Raw genomic sequence first — 13,268 nt, forward strand, 5'->3', positions numbered from 1 at the left:
CGGGCAGTTAAACCGAACTTAGAATCATAGAATCATTTAGGTTGGAAAAGACCTTTAAGATCAGGTCCAACAGTTGACCCAGCACTGCCAAGGCCACCACTAAACCATGTCCCTAAGCACCACATCTACATGGCTTTTATATCCTTCCAGGGATGGTGACTCCACCACTTCCCTGGGCAGCCTGTCCCAGTGCTGACAACCCTGTTGGTGAAGAGATTTTTCCTAATATCCAATCTAAACATCCCCTGCTGCAACTTGAGGCCATTTGCTCTTGTCCTATTGCTTGCTCCTTGGGAGAAGAGACCGACCCCCACCTCGCTTCAACCTTCTTTCAGGTAGTTGTAGAGGTCAGCCTCCTTTTCTCCAGGCTGAACAACCCTAGTTCCCTCAGCCGCTTCTCATAAGACTTGTGCTCCAGCCCCTGCCCCAGCTTCATTGCCTGTCTCTGGCCATGCTCCAGCACCTCAATGTCTTTCATGTAGTAAGGGGCACAAAACTGAACACAGTGTCGCTGACCATTTCCCCTTGTATTATGGCAGCTTCATTCTGCTCCCCATCCCTGTCTTCCAGCGCAGGGGCTGGGTACCTAGAGAACAACCAACCTTACTATTAAAGACTGAGGCACAGAAGGCATTAACTACCTCAGCCTTCTTCTCATCCTTTGTCACTATGTTTCCCCCTGCATCCAATAAAGGACAGATTCTCCTTAGCCCTCCTTTTGTTGCTAATATATTTGTAGAAACACTTTTTATTGTCTTTTACAGCAGTAGCCAGATTACGTTGTAGTTGGGCTTTGGCCCTTCTAATTTTCTCCCTGCATAACCTCACAACATCCTTGTAGTCCTGAGTGGCCTGCCCCTTCTTCCAAAGGTCATAAACTGTGCTTGTTTTTTCCTGAGTTCCAGCCAAAGCTCTCTGTTCAGCCAGGCCAGTCTTCTCCCCCGCCAGCTCATCTTTCAGCACATGGGGACCACCTGCTCCTGCACCTTTAAAATTTCCTTCTTGAAGAATGTCCAGCCTTCCTGGGCCCCTTGGCCCTTTGGAATTATCTCCCAAGGGACTTTGTCAGCTGGGCTTTTAAAGACACCAAAGTCAGCCCTCCCGAAGTCCAAGTTCTGCTGACCCCCTCCTTACTTCTCCAAGAATCAAAAGCTCTGTCCTTGATCACTGTGACCAAGACAGCCTCCAATTGCGTCACCCACCAGTCCCTCTCTGTTCACAAACAAGAGGTTCAGTGGGGCATCTCCCCTGGTTGGATGGCTCATCAGCTGCATCAGGAGGTGATCTTCCACACACTCCAGGAACCTCCTGGACTGTTTCCTCTCTGCTGTGTTGTATTTCCAGTGGACATCTGGTACATTGAAGTCCCTCATGAGAACAAGAGCTAGTGATTGTGGACTTCTCCTGGCTCCTTACAGAATATTTTGTCTGCCTCTTCATTCTGGTTGGGCAGTCTATAGCAGATACCTACCATGATATCTGCCTTGCTGGCCCTCCCCATGATACTTACCCTTAAATACTCTACCCTATCATCACCATCATTAAGCTCTGGACAATCAAAACACTCCCTAACATCCAGGGCTACCCACCACCTCTCCTTCCTTCTGAAGAGTTTATAGCCATCTATTGCAGCATTCCAGTCATGCGAGTCATCCCTCCATGTTTCCATGATGGCAACTATGTCATAGTTTTCCTGCTACACAGTGGCTTCCAGGCTTCCAGCTCCTCCTGTTTGTTGCCCATGCTGCGTGCACTGGTGTAGATGCACTTCATTTGGGCTGTTGAGCCCATCACCTTTTTTGGGTGAGAAGCTCAAATTCCTACATGACCATTCTCAGGTGCTTCCATGGTTTCTAACACATCAGTAACCCTTGTGTGTTTGCCACCACATGGATCTCCATCTTCTACCTCAACTGAGACAGCAGAACGAAGGACCCTGCTAACACATCATCCTTCAAACACTGGTGTGCTGCCCTCAGGCTTATCTCTAGCGAGCCTGGTTTTATCCCTTTCCCCCTTCAAATCTAGTGTAAAGCTCTTTCAATGAACCCTGCTAACTCCTGACAAAGATCCTCTTTTCCCATCAAGACAGGTGTACCCCATCTGACCAGGCCTGGTGCCACGTAAACCAACCCATGCTCAAAAAACCCCAGACTTGAGGCTTTTATTTTTACTAATTGAAACATACAATTAATAATCTGTCTCACAACAGAAACTCAGGGTGGACCTCAATAATTCACTTTATTCTCTCCATATGACCCTGAAGTCAGAGGAGCAAGAAGCAGAAAGAAATCCCATCCATTTTAGAGCTGACAGAGGGGCTGTGATTCTACCTCCAGCTGTTGGTGTGTGGCTGGCACTTCACTGGGGGCTGGCACCCCTTGCAGGTAACTGAAATAACTCCAGCAACTTCTGGAGATGTGGCTAGCCAGGCTCAGGAAGCCAACCCTCTACGCTCATGCCTCCTTGGATACAGCAGAAAAGAGCTGGTTCAAGAAAAGAAAACCATAATAAAATCCAACTAACTAAACAAAAGAGATCTGGTAGAACATCTTCCAGCACATGATTGTTTCCTATGGCATGTTGCCTAATGCTCTGCTAGTAATCCTAAGTATGATAGATGGAGTTTGATGTGCACAGTGACTGAGAAAAATAGCTGGCTGTCAGAACATCAGCAGCCAAGACAACAGCTATGTTTATTGACTTCCAAATTGCAATATAATCTTAGTTATTGGTAAACCAAGTGATACTCTCTGTGGAAGCATAGCTAATGGCCTTATAGAAGGGATGGCAGCTCAGCTTCATACTGATCATGCATATTAAACTGTCACTGTAACACATTGATGTATTGCTGTACCCTTTTTTTAAGAACTGATGTTCTTTTCCCTGTCTTTAAATTGCTTTGGTTTGAGATCTTATAGCCAAAAGCAATCAACAGATAAAATCCACAAATGTGCATATGAGAAAATAAAGATATAATAGGAGAGTAAGAAATTATTCACACTAATGGAAATAATAGAATTACTAAAGGGAGTATCAACTTTAGGATTCTGAGGTTCAACAGCAAGGCTAATCTTATGTAAGTTTTTCTTCCTTTTCCATCTCTGCAGACTTTCTAATGTAGGTAATTATATACTTACCTTAATTGAAGTTAGTCTTCCCTTGAGCATGAGGTTGGACTAGATGACCTCCAAAGGTGCCTTCCAACCTTTTTTTCTTTCTATTCTTCTATTTTATAAGCAGAATAACTGACACAGAGACTGAAAGCCTTACACTCATAGTAAATTAACAGGAAACACAGAACAGAATTCAGAAGATCAGATGCTGACATGATGTCCCTCTGCGTGGGAGGAACATAGCGAGGAGTGGCAACCAAGGGGGCTGTGTCACACCTGCCCAAACTGGGGAGGGAAGCAGAAGTGGGTGGAGGTGGCTGTGGCCACTGGGATGACACGATCACCTTTTTCTGGCTGTGGGGCAGCACCCAGACCATGCACTAAGTGCCACCAAGGTCACCTGAATTTACAAAGACTACACACCTAGTGCTCCAGATCCTGGAGGCACGTGAGGAACATTAACATCTGAAATTTCATTTTTGTTTGCTACCATAAAAGTCAAGCTGAAGATCTTGAAAATGTGATCAGGATGGAAATAATATAAGATGGTCTGCTTGAGCCTGCAGAGATCCTGGAAGTCGTGAAGTTTTCACCTCTGGGAGATGCCACAGACAAGTTAATTGCCATCAGTCAGAGCCTGTGTCACCAGCTTGGTGAATGGAATTAAGGTTCATCCAAGCCCAGCGTGCTCTTTTCTGTGCTCCCAGTGGCACCTCTACTTCTGAAAGCTGTATCTGTGGTGAGTGGCTGCAGACACACTGTGGGGTCCAGCTCAGCCCCAAGCTTCTTATCAGGGAATCCATGTGTCCTAAAACACACGTGAGAAGGAGCAGAGGACAGTGGATGTGTGCCATCAAGGCAGGGCAGTGCTTCCAGCACGTGGATGTGAGTGGATGTCTGTGGCTGTCACCTGGAGACAGAAGTCTGCCTGCATAGTGTTAAGCAATACCTTAATTATGGGCAAACTGGAGATGTGAGCATAACTAACAGGTTAAATAGGATAAACTAAGGTAACTCAGGTTACTTTGGTCACTAAACTTTTATTTCCTTAAGGAGTTACAAATAGCTCAGAAAGCTGCCTAGAAGAAAAGCAATACAGCCCACTACAGAAATCTTTCTGTGAATTAAAAAAAAACTAAGAAAGGAGAAAGGACTTCAAAATTTCCCAGATCGAGAGTCTCAACAGGAGAAATAGTAGTAAAAGTCTAAATTATATCAAGACTGTTTAATTCATGGACTCTCAATGAAGAATGATATCTGAAATACATAGATAATTTATTTTCTTAAAATTGTACTAGGTCAGCATTTGTGTAGGCAAAAGAAAAACTTTAGGCTTCCATTTAGAAAACAAATAATAAAATTGAATAAGATGTCAGCTGGGCAATTATCTACAGTTTAATGAGAACTCACTGTAAGTTCTTACACAGATTTATTTATTCCCATGCTGGGATGTTTCCGTCAGATTGCACAAGCACTCCTGGAGAAATTGTAGAAAGGAAGATAATTTGGATCTTATTTGCAATCTTGTATACAAATAGCCTGGGCAGTCTAAAACTTTTGTTCAGGAAAGTATTTTGTTTAACTTTACAAAACACATCGGTAGCAAATTATAAATGTTACCAAAGCATTCTCACTGCACTGAATTTTTTGCTGGAATGAGAAACGTTAAGTTCTCCTTGCAAAGGGATTTCTTAGGGACAGGTAATTGCCAAATAGTTCCCAAAGCCATAACCGGGTAGATTCTAGCATCTGAGATGTACTAAGCATTGAAGCATTTATGAGGGAGGTAATTAGGTGTTTCGTGAACAAAAAATAGAAAATGAGAAATCCACAGCTGAGGTGCAAACTGTTAAGTGCTCTGTTTTGTACATGCATGATCTTGTGAAAGGAAGGTTGATGAAGAAAGAAGGAACATCAGTGTCATATGACTTTGAACATCCTAGTAAGAGGATTTAAGATTTATGATATTTTTTTACTTCACTCAGTACAGTTTTGTTTCAAAATGATCATACTGCCTTCCTCTGAGGCTCCTAAGCTACATTCACTAAAGATGCGTGTGGCATAGTTCACGGTGCACAGTGTACCCTGTAGCACGCTAGGAATAATTTATCCATGGACTGGCTTAGGCGAAGCTCTTTGCTTTCGAAATGTTAAGTGAAACAAATGTTACAGACTAGCTTTATTATACAGACCCTGAAATCTGAACAAAATAAAGAACTGCTTTTCATCCATATGGGAAGAAACTTTATTGGATTTTTCCTCAACTTTGTTTTGTTCTTAGTTAAAATCTTCATCCATGGACTGAAAGGTCATTTTTCTGTGCTTTGCTGCATCTTTTTGTTTTTCATTTAAACCTTGTAGAGAATTGACTGAGCTAGGATGGTCCAGGAAAATGAAATACAACCTCTAGACTTAGGCTCGCTCTGCTGATGAGCAATTGAATTGCTGTGGCCTTTGAAGTATCTAGCTTGGGCTAGCAGAAGAGAGAAAAGAGGAAAGATTTATACTAAAAACAAACTGGAAAGAATTTGCTTTGCAGTGTTGGGTCAGATACATGCTGCTGGTCTGGCAATGCTAATTAAATTCTGAGTCAGCCATATTTTGTTGATATAAACTATGTTATAGCCTCCATCTTCTTCTAGAAGGCATATGGTGTCATTAGCATGACAAAGTAGTAGTGACACAGATAAGTGTAAAGAAGAATAATTCTGCACTTAAGTGTCAGTGCTAGATTTTCTGTTATGTATCTTATTAAGATTAAAAAAACCCAAAACCCAAGGACTGTCTTTCGTGAGTCTTTCTCCATATTTTTTTCTGTTTGCCTGCTGGTATCTTACACATTCATCCCACTGCTAACATAGCAATCACTGATGTGAGCACCCACCTAATTCTTCTGAAGCTTTTACCATAGGCAGTTACGAGCACTCCTGCCTGTTCCAGAAAGATTGGCTGAGTAACAGCATGGTAAATAGTGGGATGTACGTGCCAAAGTTCCCTAAGCCGAACTATCTGGGTGTTTATTGTGTTTCCCTCCTGAGATTTCATACTTAAGAAAAAGTGTGGGAAAAGTGAGAAATGGGAGTTGTTAGTAAGTGTTTCTTTTCTGACATAGAAGTATAAACCGGTTCTTATGAACTGGAATGCCATTATTCAGGGGCAACAAGGTTCTGCTTGTGAGTAGGTGATGCAACGGGCTTTTCAAACCAATTTATTGTCTTGTATTGAGGACAGTAGTGCCAGACCAGCAATGGATGAGTAAACATGACAGGTTTGCAAATGATAGGACAGACCTGTATCTCATAAACACTTTCTGTTTTACAGTTATCGGTGACACTACAAGTGCCAGCCAGGTGGCTGCTGTTTTCTTCACCTTGCATGGGTTTTTTGTCCAAGGGCAGGAAAGAGGCCTGTGCTTCTTCACACTATGGACTTTGTCACTACTTGGTAGCTAAGAGCAAAAAGAGTTGCTGGACAAATGGCCCTCTGTCAAGTTTGCTTCTAGATTGTCCTTGAAGTACTTTATAAGACAACCACATATTATGTTTCCAGTTCAGTGTAGAGAAACATTCATGATTAATCTACCCACATACCAGCTTTAAGAGGTGTTCAGTTGGCACTAGGCAGGACTTCATCATTGGACAGTATTGTCCAACAGGCTGATCAAAAGATGAATGGGTTACACCATCCTTCACCGCTTCTTCCATTGCTCCTCAGTTAAAGCAATCTTGTGACACTTCCTTTAACAACAAGACAGCCCTGAGCACAGCACATTACAGAGTAATGTGCTTGGCCTTTAGGGTTCCTATGGGTGTGGGGTGCACAAGAATAAAACCAGCCGATCCTTTCACATGAGGCTGGGACTATTGGAGCAAGACTGGCCAGGCCACATGAAACCAGAGTGATGGTAACCAGTATGGATGGATGTGAGGATTCTTCCAGTGCTGGACTGCCCTACATGGGCTGGTACTGGTATCTGCAGATTCTCAGGCAGATCTAGGCAAAGGGCAGCAGAGAGCAGAGAGAGGATTGGAGCCATTGTCATGCCCGGGGGAAACTGCTGTTGCTAAGGTCATTATTTCCCTCCCTAAGGTCTCCCTTTCCCTCCCTTCATCCTTCTTCAATATTTTTCCCAGCTTACTTCTGGAAGCTATTTTGACTGTACTAGCAGTGAACAGAGATAGCATGGATGTTCTGGGCTGATATTTCTTGGAAAGGTAACCTAGCAAAGCACATTGCAGCTTAGAACAAGTGTACACTGGAACAGGCTCATGGGCTTCAGAAAGATCAGGAAGTCCCAATGGAAGAAGGTATGAGCTGGCAGTCCTTAGAGACAGAAGGAGAAACATACATTCAGTTTGCTTTCCCTTGAAGTTTGCCATTGTCCCTATACATAAAACCACCAAAGATTTCACTGGACTCTTATATTTCAAATGTGTAAGTACAAAGTCATCTTGCTGTCATTTGCTATCACTCATTGAGTTTAAGCACTCCACACATTGCTGCTGACAAATAACCTGCAATTGTTCATCTTTGTTCCCTAGGGTGCTTTCCCTGACAATGGGATGACTCAACTCAGTAATGTTGACTAGATAAGCACATGATTTCACAATAAAATAATCAGTCACTTTTTTTAAAAGGGCAAATTTATGCAGCCATTTGGAAGAAAAGAGCAAAGTGCAGCCTAAAATTCCTTTTATTTACAGTGAGAAATGAAGCGTGAGTAAGTTGATTAGAACTGTAATTAAACAAGAGAGTCAAATCCACAGATATGCACAACATACAGGAGGAGGCTCTTGGAGACACAGCAAAGAAGAATCCTAAAGTATTTTTTCTACTGCAAGCCCTAGGGACATCCCTCCTTCATTTGATCTCTAACAAAAGCTGTCTCCAAAACCCCCTCTTTTTACCCTTGAATAAAAACTGGGCCTCAGGAAGAGATCTAGCTAATTTTCTCACTAAAAAGATACTGCATACATAGTGCATGCATAGATACTAAAATTTGAGCTTCATTACAAATGGCAAAACCCCCCAATTTTCTAAGTATGGCAGGCGAAAACCCCAGAGGAGATTCTGTCTGCAGCCAAGTAAAGCTTGAGCTTGGCTCCAGTCCTGAATTATATCCCTTTCTGTCATTCGCCCAACACCATCTCAGTTCTCCATACGCTGTAACATCCTAATATCATCCTACATTTAAGTACCATCCCTGCTCTCCTTCCCTGCATTATACAGTTCTTGGCAAGTTTTCAATAGCTTTCCTAACCCACATCCAAATTCACTCTGATAGGTTTCAATAGCTTGCTGAGAGGCAGATAATCCACCCTTTGTCACTATGGGTTGAGTCCTGTCTCAAAAAAAGAACAACTCAATTTCATCAAAGAAAAATAGTTAGGAATAAATTTGCCACTGCTAACAGGCTTGACTGGGTCAGAGCTTTGTATGCTGGAACAAAGAGTTTAAGACCCTGCAACATGTCAGTATTGCAAAGAATATTCTAGTCAGTGTCTCTGCCATACATATCGCTTGGATTTTGTTAGATCATGTCTTACACTAGAGACAAAGTACCTGCTCTGCTTTGGATCTAATTCAAGAGGATCTCTTTTTTTTATTGTATAAGTGGTCTCGGTGTCCCTAACTGTTTCCAGATGTAGCAAGACAGCCAAATTCAGCCCTTGGATAACCTAGTGCGATGCCAAGGGGAAGACAGCTAATTCCCAGCTCAGTCACTGATTCATTCTTGCAGAGCTTTAATCCAACTGGGAGCCTAGTGTGCAATGGAAGCTGTTAAAAAAAGAAGTTCCAGGAAACAACTTTCCCACTTCCCCGCAGGGCAAGGGAGGGTAGCACTGTGTCCTTAGGGAAGCCCAGGATCTGTGATGTTTGAAGGCTGAGGGGCTTTATTCTTCACAGAGATAGACACATACTGCAAAACATTATCTACAGAGATTTGTTTTAAACTGTAAACACATCTGCTTTGGCCTTGCTCAGCCTTCTCTCACGGTCCCATTCCATGAATGTTCACGCAAGTGAGTTCTCAGTAACCTGGCTTTTTGTAAAAGTCAGATTTATAGATGTTTTCTCTAAGTTCAGGCAGCAAGTAAATTTTATTTGTGTATGCCTTATGATGTTCAGGGAGAATGTTTCTATTCAGAGGGCAGAAAAAATGTCTCTTAATTGGAAGACCATTAAAAAACAAGTGCAGCTCAAATTGCAAGGCAATACACAAGAAGAATCTTGTAGAATAATTTTTAAAAAAAAAATGCATCTGAGAAACATCACAACCTGCTCCTAGCGATCCACTAGAAAAGAGAAGAAACTTCACTGTATTAACTATTTGTTATGCAAGTATTCAGTTTGGTTCCAAGAGCAACAAACCGGATGAAACTGTGTTCATCAGTTAGCTTCCTAAACTCTGCTGGAAATGAACATAAGTGTCAGGTGATTTCATCAGTTGTTATGATGACATTTTATTTGCTTTCCATTAAAAACATCTAGCCACAGCAACTGCAAAGGAAAACAAACCAAAACACTCTACTGAACATTTCCTCACCTTACATCTCTAGTGATTTTCCATCTCTGCAAGTGATGCTTTAACTCACTAAACCCCTTCTGACTCTAAGCAGATTGGAGGTGCTGTCCCACAGCCCCATCACAGTGTGGCTAGCAGATTATTAGTCTGAAGCAAAGCAACACAGCCGGGGAGTCTAAAAATACCAGGGACACCTGAGTTGCTCCCCTTGATTGTGCTGAATTTAGCAGAGGAGAGGGATGGTCTCTGCATGCAGATTGCTTGGTGCCTGCTTGTAGTCACAACCTTTTCTGCGGTGTAAAACCTTTTGAAGGGGCTAGACTGGAGTTTTTAATTACTTTAGTAGTATCACCTCAGAGGCAGCACATGTTGTGCTAGTCCTGCAACTCCTTCAGTAGTACAAGGGATGAACTAATTGTGTTTTGTGAAGTGTATCTGTTGATGTTCTGTGATGTGTAAGGCATAACTGCAGTACGGCATCGGCAACCGGGTGTTAAGAACCACTGGACTTGGCCCAGACGCATGGCACTAAGATCATCCCTGTCTAGGGGATGTCAGCAGGAGGTGTAAGAAATGGTATAGATTTTTTCTGTGAGGTATCTTCCAAACCTTCAGGGGAAACTCATTAGTTGCATACTACTGAGTCTCTTAGCAGAGGCTGTAATTATAATGACGCTGGAACTCATCACGTAAGGACCCAGACACCACCGCATGATGTCTAAACTCACTTTAAAAAATTTCCACCGAAGGGCCCTTTAGAATAAGGACAGTTCCAAGGGTTAAAGTCAAATCTGCAGGAGTCCATACCTAGTTCTACTTTCAGGCTTCACGGCAGCCTCATATTGCCTGAATTAAGCTACTTTTAATTTTTTTTTCTCCGGGAAGATACTTCAAAATCTATTTGTGACAGTCAAAATTCGAAAATATAGGCAAAAATCTGTGCTCCCTAAGGCTATTTCTTGAGACAGCTATTTCCTGAGTATCATTAAAGTGAGAAAAACAAACTCTGAAGGCCAAATTCATGCCTGGTGTCATTCAACTGACCTTAGTACCAGTGCATCAGCAATGGACTTGGCCATGTACATACATTAAGCTGTCTGCTTACAAAGTGACAGAATCCAGCGTCTGGGCATGACTGCGTGCATAGTGAGTGGAACTGGTTATTGAATTGTATCTAAACCCACCATCTCCATGTATTTTTGGCACTATTCTCTTTTATAACACTTGTAAACGAGGCTTCCTTTTCAACGCCCCTTGGCACTCCTACTCCAGGAGCTTAGCGCTGTGGGTATCTAGTAATGCCCCTTCCCATCCTTCCCTCAGGAAAAATGGCACAATAAATGGCTTTTTTCTCAAATGTTTCTCAGACAAAATGTAATTTTCATCAGCATTATGCAAGATTTCACTGTTTTGTTGATAGGAAATGATTGTGGTAGACTTCAGCTGCCTGTTAAACACTTCCAAAATGGTGTGACTAATTAGTGTCTAATGAAAATGACACTTCCTTAAATGAGTGACTAATAAAAATGAGAGTACAGGAATTGCTTGGTGTGGGACACACCATACCTACATTTTAGCTTACCTTTCCCTGCAAACTGCAGATCTTCAAACTCGTCTCCAGATTGCAAAATAATTTTAGAGAGCCACTCCTCTATCAGTAGAAAGCCTATCAGTAACCAGACTGATTTGATGTCTGGGGGTAGCACCACTGAAATCAAGTCCGATGGTGGCCTTAATATGAATGGGAGAATCAATGTCAATTTAAGGAACTCAGAGCAGGATCAAAAGAATTACAAGTTCTGGCAGTACAAGGGGATTTCTATAACAAATGTGATTTAAAATGACAGAAAAAAAAATCTGTAGTCTGAAGATGCTGTGAGCTGTACTTAGAAGTTCAATCAAGGCTGTGACATTGTCTTGGCGGCCTTGTACAAGCCACTTACTGCTCTGTGTCAGTTTTCTTTATCCATCAGATGGGGTTTTAACACACTGGGTGCCCCTTGTGATCCAGTGAAGGACAGTCAAAAGACTCTGTCCAAGAAAAATATTCACTGAAGCCACTCTTCTAACGGGTGCAGGGCTGATCTCTTCGGATGTGTCTGCAGAGCACACCAGTGCCAGAAGCAGGGTACTACTAATGCTTGTTGGGGCTCTGCCTGGCTCAGTACACATTCTGAGGTACTTCAGCAGCAAATGGTGCTGCTGTGAGTTGTATGGATATACTTACAACAAACTTTGTAAAGGAGAGGCCTTCAGGAATTCATTTTGCTCAGTTGAGATGCTGCAGCCCTTCAAGGGAACATGCTGCATTGTAGTGACACGTCCTCCTTGTTCCAATCGAACACAGCAACTCTTGTAAGACGCAGGGGTTACTGATGAGTCCACCTCATATTTTAAAAGTACTTTGCTGGTACCTGGAAAATCCAGCTGTTTCTTTCACTGCTCTGCCTACAGTTTACCACAGCAGCCATGCTAGTTCTTATTCTGGAGGGAATGCTCTGATGGAGCTCGCGCAGTGGAGTTTGGATTTTTTTTAAAGCTAACGCAGTGGAGTTTGATTTTTTTGAAGCATTCCAGCTGGTTCCAGCTGATTAATTGTATGAAACACAGCTCAACCTTGTCTTAGCAAAGTGTCTGATCAAACTGACTTTTCTAAATATCATCTTTGAAAACAAGAAAGCAGAGCAAGACAGAACAAAAGAAGCTGGTGGACAGGCAACATAGCCTGTCTTTAAATCCTATTCATCATTGATCCGTGTGGTTTTAAGATCCTTTTTTATGATTTCACCCTGCTCCCCAAGTACACTCAAAATTTATTTGCTAAGCTCAACTCTGTGGCCTAGTTCTCTGTTAGCTGCTCTCTTTTGACACCTGCCTTTGCTTCACCTCCTCAGATTCAGTCAGTGCACATTTCTGGTAGAAGATGAGAGGGAGCAAGTTCAGTGTTGGACAGCATCTCCCCCCATTATAACGTACCTACAATAAAGGTGGGCTAGAATTGCGTTTGCTTTCAAATTTCTCACAGATTAAGCTGAATCAATGTTTCTCCACTGTGACCATTTGCCAGCCTCAGAAACTCAGTTCTGCTCTGTGCTTTGCTCTACAGGAAAGCTCACTGGAAGAAGTCGGCACCCTTTATTCCTTGAGATTCCTGCTTGAAACTGATCTCTGTGGCGTAATAATTACTTTGGGAGTAAGCTGGGAAGATGATGGCATCTGGCTGAGAAATATATCTATTACTCCATGTTGTCCACTCATGTCAACGTGCTTATTTCTTCCCTCGGTTTTTATTTCTTGCCTTCTGTGTGTGAACATAGCTTTGGGAAGAGGAGGAAGAAGTGGTGCTATTATACAGGCATGTTGCGTAGCACTGTAGTCTCCTTCAGTGATCCCCACCCAGTTTATTATTAACATTCTAAATTATCATCATCCCTCTGCAAACCCCAGGAGACGCTACTGGGACAAGAAAATGACTTTGAACTGATGTGCAGCACAAATGCAAATCCCTAATGAGTGCTGCCCCCAATAATTGCGGTGGAGCTGCCTGTGTGCAGGTGCCGCTTCGGCAATTACACCACCTGCGTGTCTCATTTCACCTTGCAGTGAAGCAGCGTGGGTTTATATAA

At 42.6% G+C, this 13,268-nt stretch overlaps 1 long non-coding RNA gene across 1 annotated transcript in view; it reads left to right on the forward strand.

The window, feature by feature from the left end:
* The window catches only part of LOC114011649 (uncharacterized), a 63,977-nt gene extending 51,097 nt beyond the window's left edge, over positions 1–12,880 (forward strand). Inside the window, exon 3 of the long non-coding RNA XR_003553660.2 lies at positions 12,749–12,880. This is a non-coding gene — a long non-coding RNA (uncharacterized LOC114011649). The remainder of the gene's footprint in view (positions 1–12,748) is intronic.
* The last annotated feature ends 388 nt before the right edge of the window (positions 12,881–13,268 follow it).

The sequence above is a fragment of the Falco peregrinus genome, chromosome 13 (assembly GCF_023634155.1).
Source record: "Falco peregrinus isolate bFalPer1 chromosome 13, bFalPer1.pri, whole genome shotgun sequence".
Lineage (NCBI taxonomy): Eukaryota > Metazoa > Chordata > Aves > Falconiformes > Falconidae > Falco > Falco peregrinus.